This window comes from Eriocheir sinensis, chromosome 17 (assembly GCF_024679095.1).
Source record: "Eriocheir sinensis breed Jianghai 21 chromosome 17, ASM2467909v1, whole genome shotgun sequence".
NCBI lineage: Eukaryota > Metazoa > Arthropoda > Malacostraca > Decapoda > Varunidae > Eriocheir > Eriocheir sinensis.
This window is the reverse complement of record NC_066525.1, coordinates 8,101,449-8,117,688: the sequence shown is the minus strand read 5'-3', so window position 1 is coordinate 8,117,688 and position 16,240 is coordinate 8,101,449. Positions and strand designations below refer to the sequence as shown.

At 47.1% G+C, this 16,240-nt stretch overlaps 1 protein-coding gene across 3 annotated transcripts in view; it reads left to right on the top strand.

Moving 5' to 3' along the window:
- LOC126999897 (uncharacterized) overlaps nt 1-16,240 on the top strand; it is a 171,449-nt gene that overhangs the window by 107,609 nt on the left and 47,600 nt on the right. For all 3 annotated transcript variants that reach the window (XM_050863024.1, XM_050863026.1, XM_050863023.1), the window contains exon 4: nt 6,626-6,709. The gene's annotated coding sequence lies outside the window, so the exon portion shown is untranslated. The remainder of the gene's footprint in view (nt 1-6,625; nt 6,710-16,240) is intronic.

The window sequence follows — 16,240 nt, the reverse complement described above, 5'->3', positions numbered from 1 at the left end:
ATGGTGATGATTATAGCAGTGGTGAAGTGGTGTCTTAAAGTAATAATAATAATAATAATAATAAACGGTTTATTTCATGAAGTATCAGGCAGCCCTAGAGCTGAAAATATACATCAATGGAAGATGAAATGAAATGAATGAGACAAATGAACAAAGTAGTATGATCGAAAATAAAAAGGAAAATAGAAATAACAATAATAGCAATAATCATAGTAAAGATAATAATCATAATAATCACGATAATAATAATGATAATAATAATAGTAATCATTTACAAATATTTACAAAACATACAAATTGTGATGGTGATGATTATAGCAGTGGTGAAGTAAGGGAAGGGGTGGTGAATGCTTGGCTATCTTACTAGTAGCGTTAATGGTATTGGAGTGTTATGGTAATGGTGTGCCGGCGGTATGGTAATGGCGGTGGATGGCGGAGATGCTTATGGTGATGGGGCGGCGGCGGCGGGGCGGTGGGGAAGGTATGGTAATGGAGATGTGTTGATGGGGAGCGGCATGGCTGTAATGTGTCGTGATGGGCCGATGGTATGGCAAGGGTGCGCGTCGCCGGGATGGTGTGTCGCCTTCGTGGTATGGGAATGGTATGGCAGCGGCGGCAGCAGAAGTAGAAGCAGAAGCAGAAGGAACAGCAGAAATGGTTGAAACAAAAGTGAAAACAACAACAGTAAGAGTAGTAAAAGCAACAACAACAAAAGTAACGACAGTAATAGCAACAGTAACATAGACAGCAAATAAGTAGGAAGAGAAGAAGCAACAGTAACAAAAGCAACACTATTAATAAGAAAAACAACAACAACAACAGCAGAAGCAGTAACAAATATGGAGGTGTGTGTGTGTGTGTGTGTGTGTGTGTGTGTGTGTGTGTGTGTGTGTGTGTGTGTGCGTTGGTTGGGTGTTCTCTGAGAATATAAGAAGGCGACCGAGCGTAGCGGGAGAGAGAGGGAGAGAGAGAGAGGGAAATGTTCTTCTTCTTGCTGACTCCTCTTTTTTCCCCATTCTACCCCCGGAAAGCCTTATAATACCGTGTCCAAACAGTGCAAGTTTACCCCGCTGGATCTCCTGCAGCAATTTATATCACCTGCGACCGGTCTCCAGCGATGCGTGCAGTACATTGTTAGAGGTGGGGAGTTTAAAGACGAGCGCTGACTGGTTTCGCATCTGACGGCGGCTGGGAGGGAGAGAGAGGACGGGCGGGTGGGAGGCAGGAATGAGGCGACGAGGGGGTGGGGTAAGCAAGGATGGGTGGCGAAGAGGAGGCGAAAGACCGAACATGGCGAAGAAGAAGAGGCCGGCCGTTAACGGAACCAAAATGTCATAGTGGCCTGGGATGAGTCTCTCCCGTGCAGGTCAGCAGCGGGAGGTCTTGAAACACTCGTATGGCGGGTGGTTAGCGCAACGGGGAAGGGACAGGATGGGGATGAGAAACGAGGTGGAATGTGAGGTGGCGATGTGGAAGGGCATTGAGGGGTGGGATGAGAAGGAAGAGGAAGGAAAGGCAAGGTAGAAGGACGTGTGGGTAGTGGGTTGAGGCTCAGTAGGAAGGATGCGTGTAGGGGTTGCAGAGAGGGTCAAGAGAACCTACTGAACTTTTACCTGGTGCAGTGGGGAAGTTGAACCGTAGAGAAGGTGGATGATAGGGTCTTGCGAAGGGGTGAGGGAAGGTGAAGGGAGCGGGTGAAGGGGTTCGAAGGGTGGATGGGGACGAGGTAGCGTGGGTAGTGAGGGAGGAATAAATGATGGGCCAACAGGTGAGAGAGGGAGGCAGGAGAATTGAAGGGGTGCGCGAGGAAGAGGTAAAAGATGGCTCGCGTGGAAGGGCAAGAGGTGAGGGAGGTATGAGGTGGAACGAGAGGCGGAATGAAAAAAACAAGTGGAGGAATGGAACGAAGCGATTGGTGATGAGGGAGGGAGTAAAGGGCGGTGAAGAATGGAGGGAGGGAGGGAGAGGAGGAAGAAAAAGAATGAGGGGGTGGAGGTGGAGAAGTTCCCCGAGAGACAACAGCCTGAACGTCATAAGTGGAGAGTAAATCATGTGAATAATGGGTGTGGATAATTGTGGAGGCGCGGTGTGGACTATGGCGTGTGGTGGGCATTGGGTGGAGGGTGGATCGTGAGTGTCCTCGATGACTGGAGGGCAGGTGGACTGGGCCTGGTTTGGGGGGAGTTGGTGGGTGGGCGGGGCTGGACACGGGTGCTGGGAAGGAAGGGTCGTGGTGGCTGCGGTGATGACAAAACAAAGACTGCGTTTGTTGAGGTGCGTCGTGATCTGTGGCTGCGTATCTTTCCTACGTGACCGCCGGCGCGCACACACACACACACACACACACACGAAAAACAAAGACAATAGCTTGGTTCTGTTTTCTTGGAACCGTCGCCCCTGCCTCGTCCTGACCTCGGTGAATCAGTGCAAGTTGAGCGCTATCATGAAGGACAACCTACCCCTCAATGCTACGGAGAGGAGCACCGAGGCCACGCGCAGCTATATCATATCCCCCAACTTTACCTGCCTGTACCTATCCCTCAGCGCTCAGCCCTCCACGGAGCACACACTCACTCCGTCTGAGCCAAAGCAAGGGTTCAGAATTTAATGCAGAGGTTTGCCCTTGAGTCCAAATCCATTCAAGAACAAATACTTTCTCTGCAATCGAATTCAGGCACATTACACCGAACTCTAATCCATATAGCCTAATAGTGCAATCCAAAATAATAAACAGCAACGTCTCAGGTTAGCGAACGGAAGTAGTGAACGCGGGTCACCACCTTCGGGCCCCACCGATGGTTGGCAATCCTCGACTGCCGCCGTGGCCAAAGATCACCCATATGCTGTCTGTCAACCCTGGCTTTGATTACGGCCTAGGCAAGTGGAATACAAAGGGTTGGCATGAGTGACGAAGTGAGAGGCGTCCGTGTGAAGTCCACGTGCTTCAGTAATAGTAGTAGTTGTAGTAGTAGTAATAGGAGTAGTAGTAGTAGTTGTAGTTGTAGTAGTAGCAATAGTAGTAGTAGTAGTAGTAGTAGTAGTAGTATCAATAATAGTAATAGTAGTAATAGTAGTAGTAGTAATAATAATAATAGCAGTAGTAGTAGTAGTAGTAGTAGTAGTAGTAGCAGTAGTAGTAGAAAGTCATAGTACCTACATATCCTTTTCACGACCAACACCTTTATTGTTATCAAAGTGAAGGAGGGAAAATTAACCCGTGTATCGTTTAAATTTACAAGCACGAAATAAAATATCGTTACGTGATTTAGGTGACCACGCAAAAAGTAAGAACAACTTGATTAGCGTTACTCAGGTGTTGTGTAAACCGATACTCGTGAAAAAAAAGTAAGAATAAGAAGTTGACTCAAATGACGCAGATCCTGATGTTTAATTAATACTTATGATTAGTGCCTTCACGCCTCACTAATTACGTGCGCGCGTTGCGAGGCTCACGTGAGACAAAAAATAAAGAAAATAAAGCCATCACATTATTTCTTCTTGGTCGTCATTTTGAAGGATGAAAATCACGCAACACACACACACACACACACACACACACACACACACACACACACACACACACACACACACACACACACACACACACAAACATACATTCAGGCACCTCAGACTTTTGCGGGTTATTAGTGAAAATGACGCGACAAAGTTCATCTGTTTTATCCGTTTTGCGTCGAGATAAAACTTGTCCATGAAAATGTTTTAATGTCAAGGCGTGTTTTGCGCGGCTCTGAGTCAAAGAGGAAAAGCGAGCGAGAAGTGACTTGGAACTATAATTTGCATTGTCGGGGACTAAGAACGTGAGGGATTGTTGGGTTGAAGGTCGGAAGAGGATTATAGGAGCAAGGAAGGGTGAAGTAACTGACGGAAGGGAAGGATGACTGTCGTTCTGTAGGATGTCGTGACCAAGAGCTTCAAGGGGTGAATGAAAGCTTTAGCGAGTGGCCTAGAACCTGGAAGTGGGAGTCAGATACTTTAAGATTTATTTCACCTGGAACAATTAATGAGTGGGACAGATTATGCAGGTCGAGGTTAAGGTGAAGCTGGAGTTCAAATGCGATAAATATCCTCAAAAAGTTAATTCATGGATAGAAAGTATAAGCTATGTTATGCTTACAAGAGCTACCCTGTGTATGCCACTTAGCCTTATGCAGAGCCATTATCTGATATACATTTAGGGATATATTGAATTAAACCCTTTACGTGATTGAAGGGAAAAGAATTAACCGAGCATATGACAAGCTACTACATGACTTAGTGGCAAATATAATGGGTGATGGGAAAAAGACTATCAAACTCATCTCAGACTCATTAAAGCCTTTACGTGATTGAAGGGAAAAGAATTAACCGAGCATATGACAAGCTGCGACATGACTTAGTGACAATTATACGGGGTGAGGGGTTAAGCTATCAAACTCATCTGTATCTGACGCAAGCAAGTGGTACTGTGTGAGTGCGGACTGGATGAAGGAAAAACTAAAGGGAAGGAAGCAGAAAAGGACACTTATGTATTCTTCACTTTTGCAAGTCCTGAAAGATGACGACGGCATTCAAAAAGGTGTGCAGGGGAGTAGAAGAAAATAAGTATCTAGTCTACACACGCTACGTACATGGTTCAGTGACTTAAAAGGAGAGGGAAGGGAGGAGGAGGAGGAGAAGGCTGAAAACAAACTTATCTACAATCGCATTAACTAATTGGCGTCCGCTGCTCCCTCGATGAAATCCGGTAAGGTCAGTCGGGCGCTCTTATCTGAGGCACAACAACCCGCCGCCGCCGGTAACACAGGACCTGCCCCATTCCAGTGGTCACCTGCCCCACTAATTAACCTGACTCGCGCCGCCACGTCTCCCCCAACATCGACGTCTGTCTGGAAACTATTATTTTTTTCTCTTTTTTTATATGGGAAAATAAATTGACGTTTGCGTGTTTGAATTTCATGTTGTTTTATAAGTTTTGTATCTTTTTACCAACATTGATTAGAAAATTTCACATTTTTTTTTTTCTTTCAGTTATATTTTATCTCCACTTTGCCGCACAGATAACAAGTACATGGACTTTTTAATTGTTGTTCCTCGACGTTTTATTTTAATTTTTTATTCTTACAGCAATGCGCAACTAACTACTTCCCCTCATTTTTGCCTCACAGCTTTTTTTACCTTTCATTTTACTGTTCACAGAAAAAGAGGGCACATGGACGCTTGCTTCTCTTTAATTCTCTAATATTTTTACTTTCATCTCTCATCACAAATGTTCTTCCCCCATTTTTTTCGTTATCAAATCTTATCTCCCCTATTTTTTCTTCACTTCTGGCCTACAAACTCTCAAAGCAACATCGACGTTATATTCTATCTGTTCTTTCGTTACTTTTATAGCTGTGAGCCTTCAAACTTAAAATCCCCGTCGATGTTATGCAAGGCGAAAGTAATATAAATAACTGAAGTTCTTGTCTATGTGTTCTTTTGTTCCCCGTTTAGCTGCGAGCCTTCAACATTCAAATCCCCGTCGATGTTATGCAAGGCGAAAGTAATATAAATAACTGAAGTTCTTGTCTATGTGTTCTTTTGTTCCCCGTTTAGCTGCGAGCCTTCAACATTCAAATCCCCGTCGATGTTATGCAAGGCGAAAGTAATATTAATAATTGAAGTTCTTGTCCATCTGTTCTTTTGTTCCCCGTTTAGCTGCGAGCCTTCAAACTGCAAATCCCCGTCGATGTTATGCAAGGCGAAAAGTAATATAAATAATTGAAGTTCTTGTCCATCTGTTCTTTTGTTCCCCGTTTAACTGCGACCCTTCAAACTACAAACCCCCTATCCATGTTATGCACGGCGAAGTACCCGCCAGTGTAACCTTGCGTCCATACCCGGGCAGTGGGGAGCATGTTCACCCCCGGAAAGGCACCGCAGCGACGACTATAACTTGTGCCCTTGTCAATGAAGCACTTTGGGGCCCCGGCATGGCACTCACTGCGGGGCCTCGGCGGGAATAAGCAAGAAGGGAGCAGCGCTGGCCGGGTTAAAGGGTGAAGGTGGTGGCGGTGTCCTGGACGTCCTATATAGGGTGTCCTTCAGTGCTGGTAGAAAGGAGTCACTGGGTAGATTTTACTCTCACTCTTTCCCTTTGGTGTAAGTTGTTTTTCAAGTGGCTGCGGTGTTCTTGACGTCCTATATACCCTTCAGTGCTGGCAGAAAGAAGTCACTGGGGAGATTTTACTTTCATTCCTTCCATTTGATGTGTGTTATATTTCAAGTTTATAAATAGACGAATTTCAATTGAGTGTTAGGTATGGAACTTATGCTTTACGTAATTTTATGAGTTTTTTCTTCTCAATCCATTCATCCATCTATATGTATGCACATGTGTATGTTATCTAAAGCACCTGTTTCCTTAAAGTTACGATAATTCTGTCTCTTGTCAAAAGTGTGTAGAGGAACGCCTTCTTCATATCTGTGCAAATCTAACTCTCCCAGCTTATGTATCCGATTTATAATAGTTAGTTTTCCTTACGCTTATAGTGGTAGCAGTCCTCCCTCTCTTCCTGATTCGTCTCATAGTAATAATAATAATAATAATAATAATAATAATAATAATAATAATAATTTCTCACAGATCCCCGCTGGCTCGCTTTGGTGAGTGACTGGTGGCAGCGTTCACGACCTCCCCCCGACAGCCTCCATCATCGGCAGCTACACGGTATGTTGAACCAGTGTTGTGTTCTGGATCATTGTTTTTTTATTGAATTGTTGATGCATTTTTCCTGTAAAAGTCGAGAATGTTAATTATGGCTAGTTTGTCAGTCAGTGTTGTCGTAAGGTGTGTGGCCGTGTGGTGTGTTGCATAAGTGTAAGTGGCTGTGTGTCTGTGCTGGTACTGTGGTGTGTGTGGCTGAGTGGTTCTATTTTTTTTTTTTCTTTTCTTTTTTTTTTTTTTACAACCTAAGAAACAGCTCAAGGGCAACAAAAATAGGTGTAAAAATAAAAAGCCCGCCAATTGCTGTTTCCACAAAAAGAGGTCAATTTCGGAAGGAGAGGTGTCTTGATACACTCCTCTGTGGTGTAACGTGTGGCTGAGTGGCTGCTGTGGTGTATTGTGAGTGTTGGCGTGTGACTGTACAATAGTTGTAGTGACTATCTTGATGGCCAGAGTCGCAGTTTTATGTCTACTAAAAATAGAGAAGGACGACGTGAATGTTGTTGCCAAAATTGGAACATCATGCAAAGTTGTTTGTAGATCACTATTGTAGGTGTTCTAGGTTTCTTTTCTTTTTTATAAAAGTTGTTTATTAATCAATTAACATGATAATGCACAAAGTATCCGTGGCTCTGTTGTGAATATAAACATGTTGTAATTTTTTTTAATTAAATAAGCATATCAGAACTTAACTGTACATTGAAAAAAGCGACTCAGCTAACGTCAATCATATTTATTGCACCAATTAAAATGCGTTATAAGGAAAGTTTTCTGTCTTTCTTGATGTGCGTTTCAGATAGTTCTTATTCAGTGTTCTTGTTCATAGTTCATTGTTCTTGCATCGTTCTTGTGAATGTACCAAGTTGCTTTTTTTTTTACTGTGTTCTCTACGATTTTGGTCAACACATCTTTAATCAAACGTGCCTCTGTGTTCGGGTGTCCTTGGCGGCATCACCAATTACCTGGCCGACCTGCCTGTGCTTATTAATTTGTCCGCCGCCTTACCTGTCTTTGTGCTCACCGCTTAATTCTTCTCATTATTACCTTGCTCGGAGAAGATTGCGCTCCTTTTTCTGCAAGTTAAGAATAATATCGGACGAGCAACAGATAATTTTGTGACGTCACCACCACGACTCTCACCATTACCACCACCACTGTCACCTCCACCACCACCAGTTACCACCTCCACCACCACCACTCACCATTACCACCACCACTGTCACCATTACCACCACCACTGTCACCATTACCACCACCACCACCACCGCCGCCTCTTCTCTCCGGCGGCTAGTTCTGATAGTAATCAATTGATGACTTTTCTATGTATAGCATTTTTTTATCTTTTTAATTAGCGCGCTGACGGCCTGTTAGTGTTGGGGGAAGGATTTTTTTATATTTTTTTATACATCAGGGCTAATTTTTTTTTTCTGTGTGTGTGTGTGTGTGTGTGTGTGTGTGTGTGTGTGTGTGTGTGTGTGTTCACAGGAGGCAGACTAAAGGCTAAACAACACAAAAATGGCTGTTCCAGAGTGTGTGTACGTTTGTGTGTGCATATTTAGTTTGTATGCCTTATATGCTTACTGTATAAGTTAGGAGCGTGTATGTGTACTTGGCGGATACATATTTAGTATACTTGTGTTTTGTATGCGTGCGCGGCGTGTGTTCTACCATACGTTCTACATCCTACGACTTACTTGATCCTGAGGCCACGGAGTCTGCGAGTCTGTCTGGCGTTTAGCGTTCAGTCCACTCGTGTCAAGCATGTCCGGGAGCCAGGAAAGGGGTGAGGCGGGGCAGGAAGGGAACGAAACGGGGCGCGGCGTGGAGAAACAGAATGGTGCAAGGCGGGGGCGGGGTAGAGAGGGACAGAACGGGACGAAGCGGAAAGTGACGGAAAGAGGCGAGCGACACGGAAAGGGAGAGTGCCAGGGAAGGAAAGGGAAGGGCAGCTGCGTGGTGAAAGCAAGGAGGTGGCGGCGGGGGAGGAGAAAGGGAAGGAAAGGGAGAGTAAGTAAGTAAGGGACGAGTGGGAGTGACTTCATGAACGGTGCAAAAACTTATGTCTGCAATTAGCTCCAACTTGTGCGGTGGCGCTTCGGTACTGCCTGACCCCTGCATTATATTCATGTTCCTCTGACTACTTTCACCTTTGCATTGTTCTTTCACGCGTGCGGGCTTAGAGGAATACAACATATAATCTCCATTTACCTCTGAAATGGATTCAAGACGTGACTGCGAGCCTCCAGAACATGATTGCGCGCACTTTCTCCGGTACCGTCTCTCGCGCAAGCTTCTCACGTGTTTTCCTGGGTAAGAGAAACACGGAGGTGGTCTTGAGGCGGCTCTTGTGTTGTGCTATAGGCGAAGAGTATTGGTTCCTCCTTATCGTGCGTGTTTCTTCTGTTTTTGCCTTCTAATAATGCTTAAACTGAGGTGCATTCTTACTTTTTCAATGCTTAACGTCGACCAGAATAGGAAGATAGCCGTTACGGTAAACACGATGTCGCAGAGTTCCCAGAAGGCTTATATCGTATAGCGTCAAAGAAAATGGTGCCTATATAGCCTATTTACTTTCTTACACTTGTCTTTATTCTCTTCCTTTCCTTGATTGAGGTGCATGTAGGTACCAACAACCCCCCCCCCCCCAACACACACACACACACACACACACACTCTAACCCCCTCCCCCCCACACACACCGACACAAGCGGTCATCAGCTAACGCCATGTCGAGAGTCCGGGCTAATGGCAGCACGTTACCTTTTGCTATAAACTTTTATTACACCTGCCAAGACTTACGGCTCAGGTGACCACAGGAACGCCAAGAGGAAACGCTGAAATTATGACACAGTGCTCCCGTAACCCGCACGCCGCTGGCACCGCTAAGGACGAGATGAGACCTGCGCCGCTTCAGACTCGTTTCGCGGCCAGCGGTGAGAATAGCGACATGTCCAGAGCGTGCCACAGTAGCCTAAGGTATCGTGTCCCAGGTACAGGAGGCAACCAACACGACCCTGCATGTATTCATAAGTCCCTCGTTACGCCGCCTGTTGCCTTCAAGATAACATTAAAATAAGAGTACGGAACATTAAATTTTACTGCCGGTCGTTGGGCAGTTGGTAATTTTTGTGGTCGTTCATTTAGTAAGACTTCATAACTCAGAGTGAGTGGCTCTTGTCCCTGGCATATGGACGTACAAGCGAGGTACACAAGCAGTAAAGATAAGGATAACAATAAAAAGAAATAGTACAGAACATAAAATATTACTGTTGGTCGAAGGACAGTTGATTATTTTCACAGTCATTCCTTTAATAAAACTTCGTACAACAGTTTCAGAAGATATTAAAAGAAAAGAAAACTGCCTAATTCAGCCACAGATTATTCGTCTAATACAACTTTATAAACCAACCCAAGAATTTCCTCTAATAAAACTTCTTAAACCAAGCTTGAAGTTCTTTGCCTAATAAAACTTAAGCCACACCAAGAGGTTCCTCGTCTAGTAAAACTTCATAACCCAAGCCAAAAAATTCCTCGTACAATAAAACCTCATAAACCAAACCAGTAAGTTCATCTAGTAATGCGTTTTGAACCAGGTCACGAGCGTCATCTAGTAAAACTTCCTAAAACCAAACCAAGCCAAGAAGTTCCTCGCCTTAGCACATGGACAACAGCGGCACACGATCGACCGAAGTGCACGAAGTCAGCCTCTTCACGCCTTATCTTCCCTCCTTGTGTGCGGCACGTCCAAGTCGGAGTCCGCTTGCCAACTATATTTTTCTCGCATTTCCGCTATTTCCGTGTCTGTATTTTCCTCCCCTCCCCTCCCCACGTCCCTCTTTATAACTCCCCAACCTTTTCTGTAAATAAAACCTTAAACCTGAAAAATGCGGGACGCTTGGCATGGTGGATGCTCTTCGGCGGCGCGGTACCCTGGCCCACGGGTCACCACGCGGCCACTGCTCGCTCTCGGCTCTGGCCCTCCCCGCCCCCTACCTCCCGCATCCCACCCTTCCGCCCACGCCCAAATACGGGGAGTACGTCTCGGCCAGGCTGGACGTGCCCCGTTAGAGGTCGGGGGAGGTCGCTCGGAGAACCCTCGACTCCGCCTCCCTCCCGTGCTTTGTGTGGTGGCCGGCACGAGAAGCTGAGAGTGAGGGAGCGAGCCACCGTATAGTGAGGTGATGATGTTGGTTTTGTTGTTGTTGTTGTTGTTGTTGCGCTGGCGTTGATTATTACTTTTTGTTATTGATCTTTTCTTATTCTTTTCCTTTTTCCTTTTCGTCTATTTCACTTTTTCCTTCATCAGATATTTCTCCTCCTATACGTCCTCTCTTTCTTCTTTGCTTTTTAACTTTTTGCTTTTTACTATTGTTATTATTTTTTTCTTCGCATTTCTTCGTCGTTCTCTTCTTCCCCTTCTTTTGTGTTCGCAGCTGTCGGCGTCGTCTTCAGTGTACCTGCCGCTTTTCGTTACAATGTTGCTTCTGTCGTCGTCTTCTTCACCCCATCATTTTCATCATCCCTTAATCACCACTCTCGCGTTGCCTCCATCACCACCTACAACACAGATGGCGAGAGGAGGGGTGTGGGGATGGGGGGGGAGCTGGAGGGAACACGACAACCCCCTCTTCCCCACCCCCATCCCCCACCCCCAACACACACACCGACCCCCAACACACCCAGTAGCAAGTTATGAACCGGACGTTAGTGTTAAGGAGGGACTGATGTAAGGGCGGACGAGGGGCGGAAAAACGAAAAAAAAAAAAAACGCCATACAGAGAAAGAGGGGGAGAGGGAGGAAGAGAAGTGGGGAGGAGGTCAAAGGGAGGGTACAAGTCAGCGAGGTTTGAAGAAGGAGGAGCAGGTAAGCTTTATATATATCACGGTAAGGTTAATGAGACGAGTGGGGCCCAATTACGGTCATTAGCACCTCGACGTTCTGGTCCAGCGAAGGCCGCGGTGCTTGGAGGTATTGTGTTGGCGGTCACGATTCTGCTTCACTTTTTCATAAATTCTCACTCCCCCGTCCGGCCGGCGAGGCGAGGGGCTTGCCGGCGAGTCCTGGTTCGTGACTCGCTGTTCTTAACGAGTTGCCGGTGAGGAATGGACCTGTGAGCTGCCCATCAAGGATATTGCTCCCTCCTCCCCCTTCAGTTCCTCCCTCTCCTCCTACTTCTACTCCTCCGACTCCTCCTCCCTGAACCCCGCTGCAGGAGGTATTGGCCAGACTAATTTAACTTCCTCTGCTTCAGTTTCTCACGCCGAGGTCGCTCACACCCTCCTCCTCCTTCTCCTCCTTGTCCTTCTCCTTTTTGTATCTTTCTCCTTTTCTTCTTTTCTTTATTGCCTTTCCAGTTCATAATTATTCTTCGTCGCATTTTTTTCCCCTTTACTCCTTCTAATCACTATTCCTCTCTGTCAATTTCTCTTCTGCTAATGTTCCTCCCCCTCCTCCTCCTCCTCTTCCTATTCCTTCTCCTCTTCCTCCTCCTCCTCCTCCTCCTCCTCCTCCTTCTCTTCCTCCTCCTCTTCCTCCTTCTCCACCCCCTCCTCCTCCATTTCCTTTCTATTTATCCTTCTCCCTATTTCTCCTTCTACTTGAGTGACTTCGATTCTGAACTTGAACTTGGGCGACTGGTGAGTGGTGACCGTTGCCGCCGCCCCCTGACCCTGTGACCCTGAGAGCCTAGTCCACCGGCATGACTTAATGTTCCTGGGGAGTGTGTTCGCCCTTTGTTCCTCCATCACGGCCTTTAGGGATCGAGTGTTAACCCGCCGGGGAACGAGTACTCAATCAGTCTAACTTTATCGTTGAGACATTATTCAATTACCCCGTCGTGCTGTGAGTGACCGTTCCGGGGCCTCTAGTTTGCATTAGCCGCTCGTACCATGGGATAATTATTGCGTATATAACTCTAGTGTGATTAGGATTAGTGTGTCTTGTGTAAGGCGTCTGTGGTCACTGATAGGGGCGTCTCTAGCGACAGATGGCGGGAGGGAGTGTTTCCAGCAAGTCTCGCGTGGGGCAGGCAGGCGAGTGCAAGGGAAGGGAAGGTGAAGGCGAGCGAACTAGCCTCACGTGACAGGGGCGGCGGGTGGGCCAGGGATGTAACGGTGTGGGAATGACCTGGCCTGCAAGGGGTCGGGAAGCTGCACTGTCTCCCTCCCAGCAGCTGTAAGTGAATGCTGATGACGTGTAACGTGAGCATCTCTCCTACGCTTCCTCGAGCACATCTGTACACACCGAGGCGAGTTCAAATGGCCGGGGAAGGATGTGCTAGAGAGGGAGGGACTCGGGGCAACCGGCTCCTGAACGGCTGGAACTGGACACGAATTGCCTCCAACTACTTCTGCTTCTGCCTCCAAGACCTTGTTCTCTGCAGCGCCGGGGTGAACTGAAATGAAGTCGACTTGCTTTTCTCTACACGAACTGCCTCCTGGTGCTGCTGCTGATGATGATGGTGATGCTTCCAATGCCTTGATTTCTGCAGCGTCAAGGTTGAAACGATGCTGTCTGCTTTCCTTACCCGCGGGAGAAGACTCGACTGCATGTTCTCCCCGCTCGCAAGAAGACGCCGTTCCCGCTAGTGTCGTGCAGGAAGGTTCATATTATCAAGTAAATTGTTCTCGTCTCCTCGTCCGGTGCCTTCCTTCCTTCCTCCCTTCATCCGCGGACCGTGATTCCTTTCCACCTCCGCCTCCACCTCTTCCTCCTTCCTTTCTCTCTGTCTCTCTCGTTGTCACTTTTCCAGGGCCTTACGTCGATATTCTTGAACACTTCCACCTCTCACATCAACTATTTCCAAAGGCCAAAAACGAGATCAATCGGGTTCTAAGGAGTGGTTTCTTTGATTCACGGCACAGAGGAAGAGTTAAACTTGCACCAAGGTCATTCAACTACCCCTGAAAATGCTCACAACTCCTACGAAAGCCTTGCCATATATGTGAGTTTGGGGGCAGAAATGTTTAAAAATATGGCCCTTAGAACCGTCTATTGCTCTCTTCTACCTCCTCCTCTTCCTCTTCTTCGTCTGTCTTCCACCTTCTCGATACTCGCTATTTATTTTCCCTCCAATATTCCCAAGGATGATCAAGCAGCGAACCTCGTCTTCGCGGCCACTCATCCCCCCGTAGCTGCAGGGGACTCCCACGACTTTAACTTTCCTCTATATTACCGCTTTATGTAATTTCTCCTTCAACTCCTCCACCTCCTCCTCCTCTTTTTTATTCGTCCTTCTCTTCCTCCTCCTCCTTCTTTTCCTCCTGCTTCTAATCCTCTTCTTCCTCCTCCTCTTATCTTCGCCTATTGACATGCTCCACTGATGGACTTGTATTGCACTAAATTATGGGAACGAAGCCTGGCCCCGCCCCGACAATGCACCACTTTCCCATTCACTCCTCATTCTTCTGCGGTGACCACTCTCTCGCTCTCTCTCGCCTTCACGCACACCCACACTCCCTCCCTCACTCTCTCTCTCCTTCGCACTCCCACGTTCACACACTCACACACCCACACACACACACAGTCTCCCGTCTCTCTTTATTCTCGCCTCTTCATAATAATCCTTCCCTTGATCATTTACAGCCTTTTTTTTAATATTTTCATCTCCGTTCGTTTTCTCATATTTTCAATCCCTCACACACTTGCATCGTCATCATCGCCTTCCTCGTCGTTCACACACACACACACACACACACACGTTCCTTCGCTTCTTCATCCCTTCGTTCACTCAGCTAATCGTGCGTCCATCACTCAATAAGAGACACTCACGTTCTCCCTCCAGACCACTCTTCTTCTTCTTCTTCTTCTTCTTCTTCTTCTTCTTCTTTTTCTTCCTCGTGCTCCAAAAGGCACTCCTCTCACCACTCCATCTTGTCTTGTCTGGCTTCGGTACTTAGTGGTTGAGTAAATGATGATGATGATGATGATGGTGGTGGTGGTGGTGATGATGTTAATGTGTTGTTCATATTGTAGAGGAATATTATTCTTTTTTTTTTCTTTGTTCTTTTTTTCTTAGTCTATATCTCATTTTCTTTTTTTCTTTTTTGTTATTGTTTTTCTTCAGATTATTATTTTTTTTTCTTCTTTTTCTTGTTGTTCTTTCACTACTACTACTACTACTACTATATTTCTTCTGCATCTACTTTCTTCTTTTTCACCATTTTTTCCTCCTTCCCTTCCTCCTCCCCCTCCTTCTCCATCACCACCATCACCTCCATCATCATCACCACCACCACCAACACCAGCACCATCACCACTTCCACAAACCATCAGCTCATCTTCCCACCACCTCCGCTCCCTCATCAGCATCACCCCCTAACCAACCAACACCCCCTCTCCCCCCCACCCCCACCCCCCCATCCCCACATCGGTCATCCGGCACACAGCAGCTTCCCGGGCAAACACGTCAGCGATTTGTGCCGTACGGGAATGGACACGACTTTTACCATTGGCCTTTTGCTCTTCGGCGCGCGGGGATTGGCCCAGGGCGCTGAGGCGTTACCGGCGGCCCAAGAAGAAGAATGACACCACCGTTCGAATCCCGCCCGCCGCTGGTCAAACCCAAGATAGTGTGTTCTACGGGATTTCTTTTGTTTCCCCTTCGTATAGTTTTTTTTTTTTTTTCCCGTGACTCCTACCGCGAAATCCTATGCAACACATTGACTCGATTATAGTGGAGGTGGTGATGGTCGTGGTCGTAGTAATGGTGGTGTTAGTGGTGGTGATGGTAATGGTGGAGGTGGTAATGGTGGTGGTAAGAGACCCTGATCCTCATTACCTTTTGTGCCTCCTCCTCCTCCTCCTTCTCCTCCTCCTCATCATCATCATCATTGCAGCGGCGGTGTCTTTGACAGTGGTGGTGGTGGAGATTGTGAAGGTTGTAAGTGATCCTCGTTCTCGTTGCCTCCTCCTCCTCCTCTGCCGCCGCCGCCCCGGGAGGTGTTCGACACGTCCCCCTCCTCTCCCCCCACCTTCTCCTGGCGCTGAGGGTGACCTTGTAGGAACACACCGGCCGGCGGAGACGTACATATTTACCCATGCAAAGATATGTAATGTACACACACACTCGCAGGCCTGAGCACACACGTACACATACACACACAAACATTCCTGCGGCGGCGGAGAGGAGGCAGGGAGGAGAAGAGACGAGGCAGGAGGGAGAAAAGGAAACAAGCAGGAGGAGGAGAGAAGCAGCAGGCAGGAGGGAGGGAAGAAGAGGCAGGTAGGAGGGAGAAGAGGAGGAGGCAGGCTAGAGGAATGGTGGGGAGAGTAAAAAGAGGAGGAAGGTGCAAGAGGGGAGGATGCAGACAGAAGGTGGGGGAGAGGAGACAAACAGTAGGGTAGGTAGGGAGACTATCTAGCAGGAGGGAGGGAAAGAAGATGAGTCAGGCGTGTTGGGGGGAAAGGGACGCGGTACAGAAAGGGGGACGGAGAAATAGAGAGAGAGAGGGACAGGTGCAGAGTGGCAGGTGAGGAGAGGTGAGAGAGGTGAGTCAACACAAGGATAAAGGAAGGGCGGAAAAAAAAAATGG